The sequence below is a fragment of the Cryptomeria japonica genome, chromosome 6, assembly GCF_030272615.1.
Source record: "Cryptomeria japonica chromosome 6, Sugi_1.0, whole genome shotgun sequence".
Lineage (NCBI taxonomy): Eukaryota > Viridiplantae > Streptophyta > Pinopsida > Cupressales > Cupressaceae > Cryptomeria > Cryptomeria japonica.
Window position 1 is genome coordinate 11,926,643 of NC_081410.1, and position 24,870 is coordinate 11,951,512.

Here is a 24,870-nt window from a genome sequence, read left to right on the forward strand (position 1 = left end):
CCATTTCTTACATAATCCCATGAGAGAAAAGTGAAGGGAACATAATATACTGAGAAAGTGAGGGAGGCGAATCAGTATATCCCAAAAATAAACTTAATTAAACATTAATTTCCATATATAATTTCCCCAAGCATAAACCTTAAAACATCAATGAAACTCAAATAAATCTTCTTAATGATGTAGAAATTAAACAACACATAAATCACACATCCACAAAAAGAAAACCAGATATACACGTGGAAACCTAAAATGGGAAAAACCATAGTGAGAATAGCTTCTTGGATCTACTGCCCAAATCTAGCCTTACAAAATAATTATTCACTTACAGTATAAAGTAGCCACCAACCTACTAGGGACACCAATCCCCAATTGTCTTTGTAGGCACCAACCTACTAGAGACGCTAATACCCAACACAAAGATTTGAGCATCAATTCAATAAGTAAGACACTAGTCCTATTAGATTACAAGTATATGATTTATGGACCTTTTAGATTAAAAACTTAGCTTGCACTTGATTTGATCAACTTTCAAACACTCTTTGACATTTCAAATGATCTTCTAATGATATTGATCAATGATTGGAATGCAACTCACATTATGTCAAATTTGACCATACATCAATCATTTTGATAATTACATTAAAGCCCTAATTTCTTCACATTCAAGTGACAACTACTACAACTACCACCTAGGCTAGATCCTAGATCACTCTCTCTCTCTCTCTCTCTATATATATATATATATATATGTATATATATATATATATATGTATATATATATATATATGTATATGTATATATATATGTATATATATATATATATGTATATATATATATATATATATATATATATATATATATATATATATATATATATATATATATATATATATGTATGTATGTATGTATGTATGTATTATAATTATAATTGCATTCATATGTTATCTCAAAACATAAAATAATAGGATGGTTTCAAAAGCCCACACGATACTCTAGAAGGTAGAACACGCTATTTGGTTCCCAATGTATCCCTATCTAGTCCCAACAATCATCTACATGCTACCTCTGGTGAGCGCATGCTACAAGCATCAACTACATCGAAGCAGAATAGCAACTTGGTTAATTAATTAGCGGAATGACCGCTTGTCACTTAATTTTTTTTGTCTACTAAACATCAACTCTAGAAACTCAAGAATATGATGAATCATTTGTAGGAATACTCTCCTTTCACACCACGGGGCATAACTTACAACTATGAAGAAATGCAAAATACACCATGTTACTAGAACAAGCTCACTATCTAGGTACTAACCTCATACATTCTAGATTATACTTTCAGATCACTTCAATAGACATGAACGGATGCCATATGATATTATGTACATTCCTTAATTGATTCCATCACAATAGATAGCAATAATGCTTCCACAAATCAAAATGTACTGACATGACTTGACAAAATTATGCATTCGTCAAACTTTCAGATTACATTGCATCAATGATAGATTTCCCAACACATCTAAAATTTTTCTGACATCAAAGGTATACCTCCTTTGACATCAATGACAACATATGTTCAACAATATCCCCTTTTAACATTGATGGCAAAGAACAAAATGTCATTGGCACATCAACACAAATCAAATATGTCAGTATTAGGAACTCACCCTATCTGAAAAAATTGAATCTTATGGGAATTTGAAGCACTTTGAGTTACACTATCTCCCTTTAACATTATTTAGAATCTTGAGTTCCATTCTTCCCCTTTCACATCAATTGGAAAAGTTCAAGTAGACTCCCCTAATCCATATCCTTTTCTTTCAAATAGACTCCCCTAGATTCCATACTCGTCAATCCTTCTGATCTCTCTATTTTTGCACAACCATATTCTGGAACACTCTGCAAGACCACTAATTCCGCTTGTAGCAAGGATTGAACACTCCCTCTCAACTTGTACTTCCTTTTGATTTAAGAGGAGGGAGTAACCACTCCCACTCTCTTCCAAAGATTAAGAATGAAGGAAAACTTGCAACATCATACAAACAATTTCCACATAACTCATACGAGAAATCATTGCAAATAAGCACTTAGAATTTATATGCAAAAGAATAAATAACATACCTATAAAAAATGACACAAGATATACCCTGAGAAAACCCCCACGAGAGAAAAACCCATCCTCCAAAAACATCCATCCACATGTATTAATTAACAGTGCAACATTACAATACATCCATGAGAGACTTTGAACCACAAGCCACCTACAGGCACTTCATGTGAACAAGCATGTAACCACACATCCCATGCTATGCTTCTAACCTCCACGAATACTAACTTGGCTAACCTTAAACAACTATCTTGTAGTTGATTTTATAGATTCAAGATCCCACAAAACCACCAAGTGGTATTACATCAAAACCATGTGCCAATAAATGAAGAAGTTGACCAACAAAATGAAATAGCCTGACAAATCACAAAGGCCGTTGTCAGCGACCACGAATTAGCCAAGCAAGATTGTTGATCAAACTGCTCAAACACAGGTTGCCAATATAGAATCACAAAAGCCAATAGCATCGATCGCGAGGATATGTGGAACAAACCAACTTCTAACAATGCTGGCAACTTCTAACAAGATTTTTTTACATGTATTGATCACCATTTAAAAATATTGTATTCGTCAACATGAAACCAATGCAAGTTCTTGCAAGCACAACAATGAGACAAATGCAAATAGAATTTGAAGCAGCAAACAAAGCACTTAATTCCTCATCTTATTATTCATTCAGTACACATATAAATAGTTACAAACAATCTTAACTAGATCCTATAAATCTGCTAACTATTTTGAAAGATCAAGAGTCACAACTTAGAAATTCACTTCTTAACAACCACACTAGAAGCGAACAATGGCAGACCAAGATTGACAACTTAAAATGTCATATTAACAATCTTAAAATGTCCCTTAAGATTTGAACTTAGATCTCCACAATCAAAATTCAATGCTTCAAACAATAAAACTAAATATTTACAGAATTATAGTAAAAAAAAAATTTCACTTGTTAATAGAAGTTTGTGACACATCCGTTTGCACCTCATAATTCCTATTAAATTAAACATTTCGAGATGTTTGACAAAGATAAACTTGAAGATCAAAAATTTTTAGTGACAAACATAAACGGCCGAAAAAATTGAGACTTTATATCAATTGAATCCGTCAAAACAAAACGAGGAAGGTCCTACCGAGATTTGAACTCGGGTTACTGGATTCAGAGTCCAATGTCCTCACCACTAGACCATAGGACCTTTTGATACCTAAGTAGTCTCAGAAATTATTCTAGAACATTCTCAAAATGTTTTTTAAAATCCAAAAAATCTTCAACGTTATACAGGATAAATGTCGTCTGCTTGATAAAAGTAGCAGAGAAAATGCATGACAATAGGGGCATTCCGAGAATCGAACTCGGGACCTCTCGCACCCGAAGCGAGAATCATACCACTAGACCAAATGCCCATTTCGTTTATCTGACTCTAGTATTTTTGTTATATATAATTATCTAAGCCATTTAGTTCCGTGGCCCCTCTATTATGTGTTCCACAAGCATAGCAATAAATAGAACGCAGCGACAAATGAATAAAATAAAATATATATGATCAATATATATTTAGCCAATAGGCTATTTTAACATGGGCATAGTCTATTCGAAGGGCAACGTTTATTCAGTTCCTACGATGCATTGGTATGGAGGAATGCAATTATATATATATGTAACGTGTAATGTATGGGTAACATGTATTGTATGCATATGATGTGGTAGACGTTGCCATGCAGTTATATGTATGTGTAACATGTAATGTATGTATAACATGTATTGTATGCATAAGATGTTGGTGCATCGTAGGGGCTAGGTAGACGTTGCCCACTGGAAGTGTCTCACGCTGTTTTATGACTGTAACTCCCAATTTCATGACCACATGGTTTCGTAACAAAAACTGTAGTTTCCGACGATGCAAACCTTAACGATGCAATCTCGCTGCACGCTTAAATGACTTTGACTCCGTTTGTGGAACCATGGCTTTTTCGTTACCGTTTTCCATTTTCCTTAACCATTCCGTTCACGTCCGCTTGGAACGATTTAATTTGTCAATTTTAATTGCCGTTGTTATGTTACCGTGACAAATTTTAATCCCAGTTTTTGGGGGTGAGAAAAACTAACGAAAAAGCATATCATAAAACTTACAGAAGGTTGCGCACAAAGAAACCTATTAACATATTAAAGAAACCTTTTTCTTTAAATTTTAAATTATGATTTTTTTCCTTTCGTTAGAGAACATTACTTTCAGTTTTTTATTTTTAAGATTTTAATGATTATTAATAATTAATATTATTAAAAAGATATTATTTATTTATTTATTTTTAAATTTGAAAAATAAATCTATGAATAATTGGTTTGTTTTAAAAAATTAAATATTAAATTGATTTTTTTTTTTTGAAAATAAAAAACCAATAATAAAGCAATCATTAATTAAAAATAGCTCAATAAATTTACAATATATTATAAATTTTCAATGAAAAATTGTATATTTAAAAAGAAATTTTTCAAAATTGAATTTTAAGATTAATAACTACTTTTAATAAATCAATTGTTAAAAGTAGTTATTATTTTTATTTTGTTTTTAAGTTTTAAAAATAATCTCTAAATAATAAAATATTTATAATTAATTTGATTTTTAAAAATTTGAAAAAAAGTAACAAAATGTATTTATTTGTGATAATTATTTGTAATGTTGATGAAGTGATTGTAACATATAAAAATCTAAATGCTAACTAATTTAGAAATCTAAACTATACAAAATGTTTTACAATATAAAATGTTGTTTATATGCAAGCTCATTGATAATTTTGTAATAAAAAGATTAAAAAGAAAAAAAAAATAGATACAACCTAAAAGAACTACCTATTACAACACACACTGAAGTTGAAATCTAAGCACTTATTCTAGATTCACAAGATTGTGGTGTCTATAAGTTTCTAGAAACTCAAATTAAAGAAGGTAAATAATTGATTCACTACAAAGTAGAAAACCAATAATTTTATGGAAATACTATGGGTCAAGCTTAATGCATGATAATTTATTTTATCATAAAACATTGATTTAAGAAGGAAATAAAATGGTAGATTGTCTTTTGCAACATGCAATTGACCACGGTACAAAAACATTAATGAGTAGAACGTGTGAATTGTTCGAAGGATTGAAAAACATTAAGAGATCATAATTAAGTTACCCTTTCAAATGGGTACATCATTTAAAGAACTAGAAAGCATATAAACATTGAAGATGGTAACTTATAATAGAATATATAGAAAAATATTTGTAAAAAGTCACTAAATGTAAGAACTCCCTTCAATATCATTAAGATATAATACAATATTAATATCTTACAACAATCCATCAAAATTTGAAAAAAGTAAAAAATAATTGAAATAAAATAATTTTTAAACAAAATTAAGTTATTATCTATCTATATACGAATATTTGAAACTCAAATTAAATTTAAAATTCTTGAATGCTTTTGTCATTACTAAAAAATCTTGTTAGTGTTAAATATGAATAAGACAATAAAAACCTTGTTAGTTTTTACTTGTTTTCTCCACTTGTACAACGAATCCTAATTTCTTCCATTATTCATATATGCAACTTAGATATTCTATCAAATTTGAATCACATAATAGAAAACTTTTTGGCCTTTAGTTATTTTCTCCACTTTTACAACGAACCCTAAATTCTTCCATGGTTCATATACATGACTTAGTAGCTTAATCTACCTATTTTTTCTTATTCTAAAATATTTCAATTTTGCATCCAAAAACAAATGTATTTAATGTACACAACTCCATGAATATAAAGATTCATATGTACAAACATTTTGCATTATTCAATAGTTCTAAAGAAATTTATAATCAACCATATTTAGAATTCAAAAACTTTTAGTCATATATTACTATCGGCTAACCATTGCACCTCCATTTGGTGCAAGCGCTAGTATAAGTGATCAGTTAAAATCAAAGGCATAAACACTATACACATGTCATGATATCAAGTGAAGGAGGAGGAGGATCATCTTGCTAAGGAAACACCCATTTTGGGGGTTCTTTAATAGGAGGATCAATGGCCTATGAAATGTTGATCATATCATGCATAAATAGTAAGATTGGCATTCACCATCCTAGTAGCCAAGTCATAACAATCACTTTTTGAGGACCATTGCAAATCTATTCTAAAGCCTTATCATTAATAAACATAGTCTAGCTACAATACTCAAATGGAGGCAATGAAATGCGACTTTGATTTTGAGACATATGTTACAAGTGATTTAGGTACTATTATAGTTTTTACTTAATGTCATGTAAAAAATTAAATGCAAGCATGCATGCTACAATGCATAAAAATATTGTCAATATAGAATAATTATGAAGAGAGGGAAAGATGATTGAACTAAGAGAAAAACAAGGACCACCTTTTACTAACATGGAAATGAGTCCAAAATAGATTTAATGCATGATTTGGGTGCTTGAACTTGCCCATGCAAATCAGTGCATGGATTTAGAAGATTTCTATCTTTATCCCATTTTTTGGGCTTGCCTATAGGCACTCAAGATGGAGAAAGGGATAAATCATCTTACAAGGTAAAGCAAACAAAAAATGTCTACATATAGTTGATGTTGCTTGAAGGAGTGAATGCTCCGAATACATGGTAACTAAGTTGTGTTGTTGAATGGTACATTGAAACTACTTTTAGTGTTAGATTTTTTCTTGAAATGAATTTTCAAGGGTAATTTCTATGTCAATTATATTATTTCTATTTGCATTTTATTATGTGTTTGGCATCATTTTAGAATTATTAAATTCATGTGCTATTTAACACTATTCTCCTTTGAAGTTTAGTTTTAAATTTGATGTGTTGTCTTATTGTATTTCATTTGGTATCAAAGTTTGGCCAACTTGTGAGATATTTGGATGGGAAAAAGTACCTTTCTCTATTAATCTTCATTTAAGTGGGAGTTGTGCATAAGAATGGTCTTATTATCAAGAACAAATGGAAATAACATCATAGTTGGAGATGAACATATTTTAATGTCATCATTTTGAGCTACGCAATATTAAAATGGAAGAGTTGCTCATAGACCACATTCTAAAGCTTGTTCTCTCTACAAGAAAACCTACTATTATGCCTATGAAGATTGGCTAGTGTCGGACTAAAAACTAAGAACCCTGATTCGGTTTTTGTTAGTAGATTCAATGCTCCTAAGTGTTTTAAGAGAAGCCACAAGAAAATGCCTATGTAAGAAATTAGGAAATTTGTATTAGGATAAATTTCTAGTGAAACAACTCTTTCTTTGAAATAAATTATTCTTTGGAGATGCACAATTGTGACATTTTTATTTATTTATGAATGCTTTTAATACTATTATTACTCAGTTAAAGTAAATAGGTGTATACATGGATGATGAAGAACAATGCATTACACTAATGCATTTCTTTCTAGATTCATGAGAATAAAAAATTGATTGCAATCAAAATTATTAGTCATTCTTAAAGAAGTGGTGGGTTATGTTTTTTCACAAGAGATGAGATGAAAAACTTTCTATTCTATGGAAGATGCAAAGGCTATTTGCAAAAGATTCAAAGATAATAAAAAAGAAAGAATAGGAAAATGGACCAATCTATGTCAATAAGTAGATATAAGCCCCTCATGAGGTCCAAGGTAAAATATTAGAACTATGATAAATTAGGCCACATTTAAAAAGACTGTAGGGAGAAGAAAAATAATAAGAAAGACTCAAATGATGAGTCATATTTTAAGACTTCTCAAAATGATGGCGATGTGTTTATTGTAGAATAATCAATATATTCATATATGAATAAATGACTCTAGAACTCATTTCTATATGATTCCCTACAAAGAGTGAATTTTTAAATACGAGAGAATTGGTAATAGAAAGGTTTTTTAGGTGATGATACTTTCCTCCATATTTTTGGTCATGATAGTGTAGTCACATAAATCTGTCCACTTAATTAAATGAATACTTAGTATTTATTTGATTATTTAACCATCAATTAATAATTAATTAAATTAATATTTAATTAATTCATCTTAACCCTCTTCTCCTATTAATTAAATAAATTATTCAATTTATTTGATTTAATTCACTTAACCAAATTCATACCATTAATTAAATAAATAAATCATATTTGTTTAATTAAATCTTCTCTCACATTTAAATAAATTAATATTTATTTAAATCCCCCAAAATCCCTCCTCTCACATTTAAATAAATTAATATTTATTTAAATCCCCCAAAATCCCACCTCTCACATTTAAATAAATAATTTATTTAAATCACCTTTATCCTCCACCCACTTGTATTTTCCTACAAAAGCAAGTTGCACAACTATTTTAAATAAATTATTTATTTAAAATCCTATTTATCCTCACCCACTTGAAACCTTTAATGGTTTCCCTTAAAGTATTCAAACTTGATGGCTTTAAAGTCTTCAAACTTGATGGCTTCCTTCTATAGTCTTCTTAAAGACTTTAATGGTTTTCCTTAAAGTCTTCAAGCCTTTAATGGTTTCCCTCAAAGTCTTCAAGCATTTTAAATGCTTTATCTTCTTTTTCTCATTTAAATAAATTAATATTTATTTAAATATTTATCCAAATTCAACTTACACCATTTAATTGAAATAAATGATTTTATTTTAATTGAAAATACCAAAATTTCTCCCACTTGCATTTTCCTACAAAATCCACTTGCATGCCTAAACCCCTTCTAGATTCTTCTAAACCCTTCCTAATTAGCCTAATCCATCCCCTAAATATTGTCACATTCCTAAGCAAATTGGAGTCACTTCTCAAAGACTCCAAAGTCTTTGAAAAGCAATTAATGCTTTGTGTGTTCAACAAATTAACCCTCAAAGTCTTGGATAACCTTTGAAAGCTTCCAACCTTCAACCACTTAATCCCCAAAGTCTCCAATAACCATTAATGGTTAATTCAACCCTCCCACATGGTTAAAACATTTGTTTTGACTCAACCTCTACCCAACCCAAAGGTCTCATCAGGCCATTAATGCTTTGACCATGATTATCTCTTAAACATTTGCACAAAGGTTTATCCTTGGATTAACTCTTAATCCAATGGGTAATCTTAATTTAGACTTGACCCTTACCTTCTAGATAACCATGAGGTCTTTTCAGGCCTTTAATGCCTCCAACCTCTTCTCTCAACCCAATCCTATGTTGAAACTTGTCACCATTTTATTGGTGCCAATTGTGCACATGGATCCCCAACTTTCAATCCTAACCCTTGTTAAGATTGCTCAATCTTAACCCTTCATTTCCCCATTTCTTCTATAAATAGAACCCTTCTCCTCAAGCAAAAGAGAAGCATTTTTAGAGTATTGTTGTTATACTGGCATTAGCATAGAGCTTTTTCATAGCATCACTATCTACTCTAGCATAGTATTTAGCTTTTCATTTCATATTTGAAGCTTAGTATTAAATCTCAATCCTCCATAAGCATCCATAGTGCAAAAAGCTGCTGAGAGCTACACTCATTTGGGACTTGGAGAGGAGAGGAACAAGGGAGGAGCAACTATGAGCATCTTGATTAGCTATTTCATTTTATGTTTATATGCTTTCTATTTCATGCTTAATATCTCTCTTGATATGCCTGTTTAGGATAATCTTTTGTTGCTAACACTAACGTTTGTTTCTTGTGCTCTTGTGTGTGTTGCCATCAAACAGATTTTCTAATCCTTTTTGCAGAGCATCATTTGGTGAACCCGACGTGAAATCCAAACACCAAAAAGATCAAATTTTTTTTTTTTTAACCAATAACATGTTTGAATGTTGAAAATGTCACACAGGTTGCACTTTTGACACTGTTTTGGTGCGTTTGGCATTATTTTGGCGCTATTCCCCCTGTTTCAGTGCTTTTCCCTTCTCTGTCTTTCCCTTTCTTTTAATACGTTTGTGTTAAATAGTGCCTCTGTTCAAACGCAGACTAGCGCTATTGTAACAAAACGTTGTACAAATCACTTTGTAACCAAAAAAAAATAAAAAACCAAAAAAAAATAAAAAATTTAGGCTTGTAGAAGCCCACCAAATAGGCGGATTTTACTAACTATTTTTCTCTTTTGTGCAGATTTAAATTAGATTAAAGAGTAGATTTATATTTTTTACTAACTTGTTTTTGAAGTTGGTTTTAAAAATGAATTCACTTTTTATTTCGGTTTAAAATTAACTTCACATTTCAAGTTTGGGCTTTTAAAAAAGAATCACACATTTGTTTGGGGCTCTTAAAAAGAATTTCATTGTTCAAAGGTAAAAAGAACCACAAACTTATACAAAAACAACTTTATTTTTTTTGCAAGTTAGGAAACAAACTTCGTTTTGGTGCTTAAAATCAACAAGGCAAATTTTATTTCTTGCATCAAGATAAAACTCACAATCCACACTTCCATTTTTGGTGCAAATAAAATTCACAATCAACTTGTCTCATTTTCAAAGCAATTTTACTTCATGCAAACGTGTTTTTCATTAAGTTGACCAGGATTTCAAATTCTAGTTTACTCAAACAATTGCCTTTGAAAATTAAAAAGAACACCATGATTGTTGGAGCAACATCTCCAAATAGTTAGATCACATTGCAATGACAGATTAAAAAGAACAAGTGTTTTTCGTGCTTGGCACACTTGTGCAAAGAGTTGGTCGAGTGGTCCTACTTCTAACACACACTATCCTCTCCCTTGGCTTTCGTGGTCCTAGGTGCAAGAGAAAAGTGTTAGTAACACTCAAAATTTTATCTTTTTAAGAGAGGCCTGCCAAGAGACACATCACTCTTGGGAACGACCTTGAGCGGTAAATCCTTCGAGCCGCTATAGAAATCAGGTGTGAGCGAAAGCTGTAGCCTTGGGTATAGTTGTTCCTACAGTATAACTGGCCGAAAGGACAAATGGGCCCCACCACCAGTTACAAGGCTCTTAAGTGAGTCACTGCAGAATGAACTTATGTCCAAAAACATCGAACATGACTAAACACCTTTAAGTAGTAGCCCACCCGTTCTATTGATTGAGGATATTTGAGGTATAATTTAGTGCAAGAGCATAGATGGTTTTGCTCCCAAGATACTCACCATACATATTTCCTTGAGTAGAAACATAGCTTTTTGAAAGGTCACTTGTGGCTTGATAAAAGTGGTGACTCCCCCATCATAGGGATCATCTATTTGTTATGCTCGTGCAAGACTTAGTATATCACATCCTTACCTGCCACGGCGGGATTGATAAGGTATGTAGTACCAAAGTCGAAGAAATATCAAGATGTGGGCTAAATTTATCACAACTGGCCATTTGACCTTAGGGATAAAGAGTGTTTGAAGTGTGTTCATTTTACAGACCTAGTGCAAATTGAGCCGACTTCAGGCTTTGGAATTACACCTTAAAATAAATCTAAAGGAAGGGTCAAAAACAAGTCCAAGGATTGGGTTGATCTAGACCCATACTCATTTGTGCCTTTTGAGGCAACATTCTTGTGTTTGTGTGCTTGCTTTGTTTTCTTGTCAAAGAAAAATCAGAAAATCAATCCCAAAAACAAAGTATTCATCCAACATCTGTCAACACAACCAAAAACATCAAAAACAAGGTACAAACAAACAAAGAATCAAAAATTTATGACCATTCTTCACATCTTGCGAAAGAAGAAGTGTCATCAGAATATCACCTTGAAAAGGAGACCACTAAGCTCAAAGGCTTTGATCAAAAGGAGGAAATTCTTCTATCTCAATAGACAAATCTTTGTCTCACATAGAGTCTTTCTACATCGCATGCGTCTCTATCTTCAAGGTAAAACAAACGAGTTTGATTCAGAATCACTGAACCGCAGAGCTTTTATGCAATATAGAGCTCTGAGTTATCACAAAAATCAAGGAGGAAAGATTAATCCCAACTTCTTCCCAAACATCTGTATCACCTACAACACAGCTCGATAAGTGCCACCAACGCCTGAAAGGGAAGAGGTAGAGTTTGTCCCATCTGTGACACAGAGTTTTTATTGAAGTTGAAAACAAAAACATCCATCATCTCACTCATACATCATCACTTCATCATCAATCCATCCCAACTCTCAAAACATTAAGAGGTTCTTGTCCCAAGATTCTTTTTTAGATATTGCTTGAAATCAAAACACATCACATCACTTTTTAGATTGTTTCTACATCTAGGATAAGCTCATCCTAAGAGACACATCTACGCAGGTTAAAACTAGTTCATGAGTGAATCCTCTCATTGCTAGGTAGTTAAATCTGTAACACATCTCAGATTTCTCTGCACCTTATCACATCCAAACTTATCAAACAAACAAGCAAATCAAAGAAGGAATTTCGGTTACATCTACCTTAAAGTGCTAGAGATCCACATACAACACAAATCACCAATCATCAATCTTTCATTTCATCACCAACTCATCATCATCTTCAATCAACTTCAAAACAAACTTGCAAACAAAATGGCTCAAACCCGATCACGATCAAGGCAACGAGAAATAGAAATTGAGGAAGAAGAGGACAACCTCAATGAATTTCAAGAAGCACTTGGAGGAAATGTAAATGATGAAAACCCAAGTAGTCCCACTCCTTCAACAATCGAAAGGGTTCAGCATAACCCTCACTTTAACAGATTATTTGATGAAATTCTCAGGAGCAATGCGGATGCTCACTTCTTAAGACTTGCTCAAGAAGGAGCCAAACTCCCCTCAGACTTTGATCTTGCCCAATTAAGACAAGCATCAGAAAGACAAAGTCGCCATGAGGAGGAAAGGCATAGAGATCCCATCAGATATAACATCCCTCGAGGTAACCCACCACCTCCTCCTCCAAATGAAATGGAGATGTTGCGGCAACAAGTCGCGAATCTCGCCCAACAACTTCATAGTGGTGTTAAGACCAATCAATTTTCACTTAACGACATCTGTCCCTATCCGTTTGATAGGAATCTTTATATGCCACCCTTTCCACGCGGGTTTGAAACACCCAAATTTGAAAAATATAGAGGAAAGGGAGATCCCCGCGATCATGTCCGAGAATTTCATTCAGCTTGTCTCGAAGTTGCTTATGAGGACACATACCTAATGCGCCTTTTTCCCCAAAGCTTGGGAGGAACAACCACATCATGGTTTTCCCGACTTCCAGGTGGCATTAGAACATTTGAGGAACTCATCCAGAAGTTCCTATCTCATTACTCTTATAATATTGAACGCGACATCACCATGGCTGATCTATGCAACACCAAACAAAAACCAGGTGAATTATTCGCAGTATTCCTGCAACGATGGCGCCAAATGTCTAGCAGACGTTCTCTTCAGTTACCTGAACGAGAACTAGTGGAAATTTTCATTTCCAACTTAAACGAAGAAATGGAATTTCACCTGGATGTCAAAGACACAGACTCTTTTAACGATATGATCACCAAGGGTATAAAATGTGAAAGGGCACTCATCAAAAAAGGACTCATCAAAATCTTTAATGAACCAAAAGATGCTCCTCGCCCGCGCTTCAATAGCGATAAACCGAACTTCTGGAACAAGAATAAGAATATCGTCAATGATGGAGTTGTGGATGCCAGGACTGTCCAAAATGCACAACCTGTGGTTCGGTTTGCAGGACAAAATCCTCCACCTCAAAATAATACACATGGTCCTCCTAATCAAGGTCGCATCACATCTCAGGATGAACCAAGACCTCGTCCACAAAAACAAAAACGCACTTACACTCCCTTAGGGGAACCCATTGAAACAGTGTTGCGACAACTCCTCTCTCAAAATTTGGTCACTCTACCTAAGCTATCAAACTATGAGCCTCAAGTCAAACCAGCATGGTGGAAAGATACTGAACACTGTGAGTTCCATCAAGGAAGAGGACACAAGACAAGTAATTGTCACCGATTGAAAGATCTCATTCAGGATCTTATTGACCGAGGAGAAATTGAAATTGAAGGGCATGACCCAAAAACAACCAATAATGATCATCAGATGTTCAAGAATCCACTTCCATCGCAAGATCAAAGGGGTCCTTCGACGTCCAGTCGAGGTCCTGATACCACTGATTATACGCAAGCTGCGTATAATTACATTGTAAATCACCTGTATGATGCCAGTGAACAAATTGCAACCATAACCTTCAAAAATCCCACCTCAAATTGCAATGTTGTTACACGTCGTGGCAAGGTCACCATCAAGGCAGCTCCACAAGGCACCACCTCCGTCCCAAAGCAGTACAATCTTGTGGAACAATTAGACAAAACCCCTGCACTTATATCCATTTTGGAGCTTTTGCGTCTGTCACCCTCTCATAAAACAATCTTGGATCAAGCACTCCAAGAGGCGTCAGTCCCTGCAAATCTAAATACGGACCAATTTCAAGCCATGGTTGGAAGTCTAAAGTCATCACCTTGTCTCACTTTTTCTGAAAGTGACAACTCTTCCTTCCAGCAACCTCATAACGCCTCACTCCACATTGAAGGCTTCGTCAACCAACACAGGATCAAGCGAGTCTTGATCGATAATGGAGCAGGCCTAAACATTTGCACACTACAGTTGGTCACAGCATTGGGATATGCAATAGAATCAGTGGATCCTCGTAAGAAGATCACCATCAAAGCCTATGATGATGCAGAGCGTTCATCCAAAGGAGCTGTGGTACTACCAATCCGAGTGGGCCCTGTGGTAAAGCATATCATTTGTCAGGTTCTGGACCTTCCTCTGCCATATAATCTATTATTAGGGAGACCTTGGATACATGCCATGCAAGCTGTTCCATCTACCTACCATCAATGTATCAAGTTCCCACATAATGGTGCAGAGATCACAATCCTGGGCGATGCAAATCCCTTTGCATTTTGCCATAATATCAGCCATCAACCAGAAATTACTGTTCCTAATAATAGGGAAGCCATTTCCTCCACATCATATGTAAATCCCGCCTCTCTTGCTAGTTCAAACACCCCTATACCCAAGCAAGAAAAGCTTAAGATGAAAATCGCAGAGGAAGGTCCTGGAGAATACAACTTGAGTCAGCTCTTTTGTGTGGGACAAATGCCCACTTCTCCTAGAACACATGGTAAACCACAGCAGTTGCTCCAGCAACCACTAATCACGCCAGCATGTGCCTTAATGCCTTTCATCCTTGGAAAGAGTCAAGAGGAAGAAACACAAGATGAGGACCTAGCGGACTGGATCTATAAGGATCCCATCACCACCGACATACCGCGAGTTACACTTCCTACGGAACAATATGGCAAAGGCCTCCTCATTATGCAAAGAATGGGATATGATGGTCAGAGTGCTTTGGGATACTGCAAACAAGGACGACATGAACCGCTGCTGCCAGAGTTCAAGCCCAAAGGTAATACAGGCCTAGGCTTTGAAAAAGAGATCCTTCCTAAACTCAGATTTAAAGGAAAACCTAGCAAACCATTTTGCCCACCTACTGTAAAGAGGACACCTTTCATAATCAAAGCACCATCAAGCAATATTGCCATTGCCCCATCGAGGCTCACAACCCCACCGCAACCATCACCAGTGCCAAACATACCACCAATCGAACCAGTAATCCCGTCAATAACACCAATAGCAGCAGCAATTGTATCAGAACCCGCAGCAACATCTATGGCGCCAGTAGTTCTAGCAGAAGCCACTGAGTCACCATTACCAATACTTCCAGTAACAAATCCTTTAAACCCCATCACGGTTCCTGCAGCATTGATCACCACAAAAGTACATAAACCAATCATGCCTGCAGTATTTAACTCCAAAGACATCCCAGTATGGTATAGCAATCGGATGCTGGAAAGTGATTCAGAGACCGACTCACATGAGTGGGAATTCGATTCAGTGCAACTTAACACTTCAGATGAGGAAGACACATCACCACCTCCGCCACGCAAAGACATCCCTGTTTACGGAGAAGCACAGATAAAGACCACTTGGGTACCTGAGCTGGAAACATCTTCCACAGACCCTACGTCTCATCCTACGCCTGATTCTGACAGGGAGAGTACCGTCAACGACCTTCACCACACTGTCTTAACCCTCACTGATACATCTCCCGCACTTAACTTAATCGATGAAGTAATGCCCATTATCCACCCTGAACTCATCGAATGGAACCAACCAAATCCCCCATGTCTTGACCTCTTCCAAAATGATGAGGCTATCATTGACTTTTTGGAATTAAGGGATAATCTACCAAGCGGGGATCACAAAGCTGGATTCGCCATTGAACTTAATAGCGCAGCATACTTCGGGGCGGATGCCAAACCCTTCAGCTACAAAAATATAACATTAAAACATGGATCTTCTAGTGAAAACCACACTGTGGCACTGTTTGATCCAACAAAAGTAAAAAGAAAGAGCGTATCCAACGGTGAAAACCTCTCTGAGGCGCCTGAGGATGAAGGGTTTGACATTCTCCCTGCTAATACACAACAGGAACGATCAACGATCCTCATTGAGGAGACCAAAGAATACAATGTGGGGACTCCTGAAAACCCTCATATCATACATCTGGCATCTCTTCTCACTCCAGAGGAACAACCTCAATTTATAGAGTTCTTCCAACAGCGTCAGATCAACTTTGCATGGTCATATGCAGACATGCCTGGGCTTGATCCTGATTTAGTCATGCATCATCTCACAGTAGCAAAAGGAGCCAAACCTGTCAAGCAGAAGCTTCGTAAGATGCATCCTCAGATTGCCGTGCTAGTCAAAACAGAACTCAAGAAACTCCTGGATGTTGGTTTCATTAGACCAATTGATTATGCAGAATGGATCTCCAACATTGTACCAGTTGGCAAACCAAAAGGGGGCATCCGCATTTGTACAGACTTCAGAGATCTGAATAAGGCATGTCCTAAGGATGACTTCCCTCTACCAAATATCGACATCATAGTAGATTTGACAGCAGGACATGCCATGCTTTCACTCATGGATGGCTTTTCGGGATACAATCAAATAAAGATCGCACCAGAGGACCAACATAAGACAGCCTTCACATGTCCATGGGGCACATACTGCTGGAATGTAATGCCTTTTGGTCTAAAGAATGCAGGAGCGACCTATCAAAGAGCAATGACCACCATCTTCCATGACATGATGCATACTATAATGGAAGATTATGTGGATGATTTACTAGCAAAATCACTTACTAGAGAAGGACATCTTCACATCTTAGATAAAATCTTTGATAGACTGGAACAGTACCATGTTCGACTCAACCCAAAGAAATGTGTCTTCGGAGTGACCTCCGGGAAGCTTCTAGGATACATTGTCTCAAGCAAAGGCATTGAGGTCGATCCAGCAAAGGTTAAAGCAATCATGGACATGCCACCTCCAAAGAATATCAGTCAGCTAAGAACACTACAAGGACGGCTTCAATCTATCCGCAGATTCATTGCACAATTGGCTGATAAGTGTCACCCATTCACACACCTGCTACACAAGAACATCCGCTTTCAGTGGGATGACAGATGCCAGCAAGCATTTCAGGCGCTTAAAGACTATCTCATGAATCCACCATTGCTGATGCCACCAGATCCAAGTAGACCATTATTGCTCTATATCTCAGCAACAAGTACAGCATTGGGTGTACTACTGGCACAACATAATGCAGAAGGAAAAGAGTGTGCTATTTACTACATCTCTCGCACACTTGTGGGCTATGAACTCAATTACACACCTATTGAGCGAGCTTGCCTAGCAGTAATCTTGGCAGCCACTAAACTGAGGCACTATCTGTTAACACACAAGGTGCAACTCATTGCAAAGATTGATCCACTCAAGTATTTACTTAACAAAGCAGCATTGACAGGTCGCTTAGCTAAATGGGTAATGATTCTAAGTGAATTCGACATCGAGTATGTGGACCGTAAAGCTATCAAAGGTCAGGTCATTGCAGATCAATTGGCCGATGCACCACTCATAGGTGATCATCCTCTCATTTCCAATTTTCCAGACGAAGAGATATTCATGATCACAGAAGTACAACCATGGAAATTATACTTTGATGGTTCATACACTAGGCACGGCTCGGGGGCAGGCATTCTGTTTATCACACCTCAAGGTGATAGCATCCCGAAGTCTTACAGGCTCACATTTCCATGCACAAACAACATAGCAGAGTATGAGGCCTTGATCACAGGACTCAGATTAGCCATACAATGGAAATTAAAAGAATTGCAAGTATATGGCGATTCCCAACTAGTCATTCGACAAGCAACAGATGAGTATCAGACCAAAGATGATAAACTCATGCCATACAAGCAAATGGTGGACAATCTAAAGACATCATTTACTACTATCACTTTTGAGCAGATACCAAGAGATCAGAATCGAGCTGCTGACGCTATGGCTACCATCGCATCTCTACTAGATCTTCCACAGAATTCAACACGCTACGAGTTCTTGGTAGAACAGCTTTGGATCCCCGCTTATGATATCCCCGAATCTGAAATGATATGTCGCCTTGTTGGTTCCGAATCCCCATGGTACGGTGAGTTCTACACCTATCTTCGCGATCATACCCTTCCTCCCAACCAATCGAATAACCAACGAAAAACCTTCATTCGCCAAACTGCTCGATATACCATTATTGCTGAAACCCTATACCGACGTAGTCTTGATGGTACTCTCCTTCGATGTCTAGAACAAGATGAGATAACAAAGGTTTTGGAAGAGGTACATGAAGGAATTTGCGGGACTCACTCAAGTGGTCCATCACTAGCCAAGAAGATCATGCGAGCTGGATACTATTGGCCATCTATGGAAAAGGATTCCTACTACTTTGTCAGGAAATGCAAGAAATGTCAAGTTCACGGTGACCTGATACATGCACCAGCACAGGAACTGCAACCAATCACAACACCATGGCCTTTTTGTCAATGGGGCCTCGACCTTGTGGGTAAGATTCATCCATCTTCATCCAATGGCCATAAATTCATTATTACCGCCACTGAATATTTCACCAAGTGGATCGAAGCTGTTCCACTTACCCAAGTCACCGGCAAGCAGATCGCCTCATTCATCCTCAATTACATCATCTGTCGGTATGGTGTTCCCATGTCCATTGTCACAGATAACGGTCTTCCTTTCAAAAATCAGGATGTTCGTGAGCTTTGTGAGAAATTTCATATCCAACACCGCTTTTCCACTCCCTATTACCCACAAGGCAATGGTCAGGCCGAAGCATCCAATAAAAACATATTGAGGATCCTAAAGAAGACAGTCAATGATGCCGGCCGTGATTGGCATGTTCAATTGAATCCAGTGCTATGGGCATATCGAACTAGCATTCGGACCCCTACAGGTGCAACTCCTTATTCATTGGTCTATGGTGCTGAAGCTATCTTACCTATTGAGGTCGAGATACCATCCTTACGAGTTTCATTGCACAATCTCATCGATGATGAAGCATACAGAGTATCTCGTCTTCAAGACTTAGAGTTACTAGATGAGAAGCGACAAGCTGCATACAATCACCTCAAAGCCTATCAGCAGCGCATGAGTAGAAGCTACAATCACCGAGTTAGATCTCGTACATTTGAGGTAGGTGATCTTGTTCTTCGAGAAAATCCTCGCAACCAACCAAACAGAGAACATCAAGGCAAGTTTGAATCAAACTGGTTGGGCCCATATGTTGTCACTGCTGTATTCGGGTCCGGGGCATATCAGTTGGCTACATCAGACGGAGAACCGCTCGCAGATCCAATCAACAACATGCACCTCAAACGGTTTTACACATAAGCTGTACAGAGCATCAGGCTCCCCTGCCTATCAGAAAATACCAAAAAACATTCAGAAAAATGTCCTGAAGAAAATATAAAAACATTCAAAAAAAGTAAAGAAAAATCATGCATCCAAACGGTGAACAACCACTCCGGTGGCACCTTGGGTAAGAACGATGGTGAAAACCTGGAAAACAGGCGCCACTCGTAAAGGCTATGGCTCCATTATCTTTCAGACTTGTGGCGATCACATCTACTTCATACATACATCCATCCATCCATCAACCATGGCTTGTTATTCCTCTGCAATTATGATAGTACTCCATACATCTTGCATCCCGCTTTTTCATAGTCATGTCTAAAACTGGGGGCAATGCCTTTAACCTATTGATGGAAGTGGATTCTACATTGTCTTATGATTCATTAAGTTCTTCATTCAAACAATCATCAAAAATCCAAAAACATTCAAAAATATCTCGCAAAAATACCAAAAACATTCAAAACAATTCAAAATCCAAAAACATTGACAAAACCATTGAAAAATCACACAAAAACATGGCAACACCTTGTACATACTCATCCATGCAGATACCAAAACAAACATTGCGACAAACTACTCACACAATGACCATTTACCAAACGACCACACAATCCACATCAACAAATCAGAAACTGTCTTTAAAAACAAGGATGCATCCTTCCTTACCAAAACAAAGACAAAAGTGATGTTTTCTTTGACAAGAAAATTATGTCAAGCTATCAAATGCTTGGTTGATTCGTGAGTAATTCATTTGTGTATTTATCAGGATCTTTCAGCATGGTTTTGTATCGTTTGCGCATTATTTCCGATGAAGTTCTGGGGCATGTACTAATGGTGTCTACGTGGGAAGTTCACCAAGCTACATGATCTTATGCAAAATGCAATCATAGATCACTACGGCTTGCTGACTACAGCGTATACCTCGACCATATGAGCATGAACCATTACCAAGGATCCTTATTCTTTATTCTTTATGTATATATTGTTTGTTTGCAGGTGCAATGCTCTTCCTTTGGTTCCTCCTACCTCATCCAAACTGGATAAAGGTTTTTTATCTCTTAGTACGGTATGAACTTGTCTCAGGATATGATCAGCCTAAGATCAAGGAGGACGATCCAAGTCATGCATGAATAGAGATAATCCTTGTCTGTTCCGCAAGCAATACTCAGGTCAACTTGATCCATTATATCAAGTTGCTTGTATTAACTTGCTATATCAAAATCCATGTAAGAAATACTCTGGTCATCTTGAATCTTTATATCAAGTTGCTTGTATTCTCTTCCAACATTTTAAAGCTCAATGATGAAAATAGAGCACTATGGATCGTCATTCCATCTCATCTGTATATATTGCATTTCGTTGCATTCCACCCATCCATACATTCATAAATAGCTGCATATCATTCATACATAGTAATGACAATGGATACTCTATTTTCCTCTTCTTCCATAGGAATGTAATAGGTTCTCCATTTCTTCTATCTAACATCGAACCCCCCCCTCCCTCACCCTCCCCATCTCGATAATTAGCATCACATACCCTACATCGTGTCCCAATCAACCTAATCAAGCCACGTTCATCACCATCCATCTCTAAATAGGAGGGATTGTGTTTCCTATCCTAAGTCATCCAATAAGTCAAGCCAGTTACTCTGTCTACACAGATACATCGACTCACACACACCTAGACTATCAACAGATACTCTGATCAAGTATCTTCGGGTCTCAACAAGTAATCGATTATGGTAATCCTAGACTACATCAGGCATTTATCACAATGACCTAGTCTCAACGGGGCTGCCATGATTCCCCACAACCATCCATCACATGCACACACTATCAATTGATCAACCAATCAAACACAATCCAACGGACAATTACATCAATTGTCTATGTCTCAACGATTATTTTGCTTCAGATACCTTGACTTCATCGGGCAATTACATCAATTGTCTAAGTCACCAACAGGTCACTTTGATTCACTTACTCAGACTTTATCATGTCCAAGCGACCAACTGACATCAACTGTCACGCTTTGACTTGACCGGGGCAATTAAACCGATTGCACCAGATTGTCCAACCAATTTTGATCAATTGTATAGCATCAATCCAAACCCCACACTACATCTGCTATGTATCTCTTGCATGACCTCAGGGTACTCGCTGGCTTGTTGTTTCTTCATATTCACTCCATTTTCTCCCATTCTTTCATCATTAGTTCTAATTTCTTCTATTCTACCTCCCCTCCACTTTTCATTCTTTTTCGAGAGATCGCCCGATTTTTCAAAAAAAATTCGGCCCATCTCTCGAGGGGGCATACCACCCATTAAATTTACATTTTATGGGGCATTTCTTCACACCTATTTTTCTTTCTTTGAAACGACGCGATAAACCACACCGTCTCAAAGAGGGGCAAATGTAGTCACATAAATCTGTCCACTTAATTAAATGAATACTTAGTATTTATTTGATTATTTAACCATCAATTAATAATTAATTAAATTAATATTTAATTAATTCATCTTAACCCTCTTCTCCTATTAATTAAATAAATTATTTGATTTATTTGATTTAATTCACTTAACCAAATTCATACCATTAATTAAATAAATAAATCATATTTGTTTAATTAAATCTTCTCTCACATTTAAATAAATTAATATTTATTTAAATCCCCCAAAATCCCTCCTCTCACATTTAAATAAATTAATATTTATTTAAATCCCCCAAAATCCCACCTCTCACATTTAAATAAATAATTTATTTAAATCACCTTTATCCTCCACCCACTTGTATTTTCCTACAAAAGCAAGTTGCACAACTATTTTAAATAAATTATTTATTTAAAATCCTATTTATCCTCACCCACTTGAAACCTTTAATGGTTTCCCTTAAAGTATTCAAACTTGATGGCTTTAAAGTCTTCAAACTTGATGGCTTCCTTCTATAGTCTTCTTAAAGACTTTAATGGTTTTCCTTAAAGTCTTCAAGCCTTTAATGGTTTCCCTCAAAGTCTTCAAGCATTTTAAATGCTTTATCTTCTTTTTCTCATTTAAATAAATTAATATTTATTTAAATATTTATCCAAATTCAACTTACACCATTTAATTGAAATAAATGATTTTATTTTAATTGAAAATACCAAAATTTCTCCCACTTGCATTTTCCTACAAAATCCACTTGCATGCCTAAACCCCTTCTAGATTCTTCTAAACCCTTCCTAATTAGCCTAATCCATCCCCTAAATATTGTCACATTCCTAAGCAAATTGGAGTCACTTCTCAAAGACTCCAAAGTCTTTGAAAAGCAATTAATGCTTTGTGTGTTCAACAAATTAACCCTCAAAGTCTTGGATAACCTTTGAAAGCTTCCAACCTTCAACCACTTAATCCCCAAAGTCTCCAATAACCATTAATGGTTAATTCAACCCTCCCACATGGTTAAAACATTTGTTTTGACTCAACCTCTACCCAACCCAAAGGTCTCATCAGGCCATTAATGCTTTGACCATGATTATCTCTTAAACATTTGCACAAAGGTTTATCCTTGGATTAACTCTTAATCCAATGGGTAATCTTAATTTAGACTTGACCCTTACCTTCTAGATAACCATGAGGTCTTTTCAGGCCTTTAATGCCTCCAACCTCTTCTCTCAACCCAATCCTATGTTGAAACTTGTCACCATTTTATTGGTGCCAATTGTGCACATGGATCCCCAACTTTCAATCCTAACCCTTGTTAAGATTGCTCAATCTTAACCCTTCATTTCCCCATTTCTTCTATAAATAGAACCCTTCTCCTCAAGCAAAAGAGAAGCATTTTTAGAGTATTGTTGTTATACTGGCATTAGCATAGAGCTTTTTCATAGCATCACTATCTACTCTAGCATAGTATTTAGCTTTTCATTTCATATTTGAAGCTTAGTATTAAATCTCAATCCTCCATAAGCATCCATAGTGCAAAAAGCTGCTGAGAGCTACACTCATTTGGGACTTGGAGAGGAGAGGAACAAGGGAGGAGCAACTATGAGCATCTTGATTAGCTATTTCATTTTATGTTTATATGCTTTCTATTTCATGCTTAATATCTCTCTTGATATGCCTGTTTAGGATAATCTTTTGTTGCTAACACTAACGTTTGTTTCTTGTGCTCTTGTGTGTGTTGCCATCAAACAGATTTTCTAATCCTTTTTGCAGAGCATCAGATAGAGTTAAAATTACATTTTTTAATGGGACAATTAAATAAATATCTGAAGCTATACACATATTAGACTTGGAACAAAGTTTATTATATATGAAAAATATGAATGATGTAAGTATGTAGGTATTGTTTGACAAGAGATTGTAAAATATTTTGTGCAACCATGGTTCTTTTTATAGGAGTATGGGTTGAAACTTTATATTAATTTAATGTTAAGATTTACTATCAAAATTCTAGTTTTATAGATTCATGTTTGTGCCAAGGTAATTTATTGGAAGATAATATATTTGAAAGTTTCTCAGAAGGGAGTCCAAGTATCATGATGGTGTTCAAAACCTAGTGTAATGGGGCTACCGGATTATGAACAAAGAAATCCAAGTTTCACCTAGTCAACACTTCTTATAGATAAAATGATTCTAGTTTTTTATTCCATTAAAAAATTGTAAATTTTAAAAAATGTCACCTAATTTTTATTCGATATGAAGAAAATAACACTTTTAAAAGTTGCAAAATAGGGATCATGTAAACAAACATGTTCTAAACTTGAGAAACCTCATGGATTCACCTATGTGACACTTTAAGGGTTTGAGAAACCAAAAAATGTTATCAAAGTGATACATAAGGATTTTGAGAAAAGGAGGCATACAGTTATCACCCCAAAACACCTTAGGCTGCTAATAGAAAGAAGGTACAAGGTATTACTCAATAGATATCTCATAAATTTCTAGAAGTGTAATTTCAGTTCCAAAATGTGCTTTTTCCTCTAAGAGTAAGATTCCAGCTAAGAAGAATCTTTG

At 35.9% G+C, this 24,870-nt stretch overlaps 2 non-coding genes across 2 annotated transcripts; both read right to left on the minus strand.

The window, feature by feature from the left end:
• Positions 1 to 3,231: 3,231 nt before the first annotated feature.
• Positions 3,232 to 3,303, minus strand: TRNAQ-CUG (transfer RNA glutamine (anticodon CUG)). The gene has a single exon. It is a non-coding gene; the product is annotated as a tRNA-Gln (tRNA).
• Positions 3,304 to 3,439: 136 nt separating this feature from the next.
• TRNAP-CGG (transfer RNA proline (anticodon CGG)) lies at positions 3,440 to 3,511 on the minus strand. Its single transcript has one exon. It is a non-coding gene; the product is annotated as a tRNA-Pro (tRNA).
• Positions 3,512 to 24,870: the final 21,359 nt, after the last annotated feature.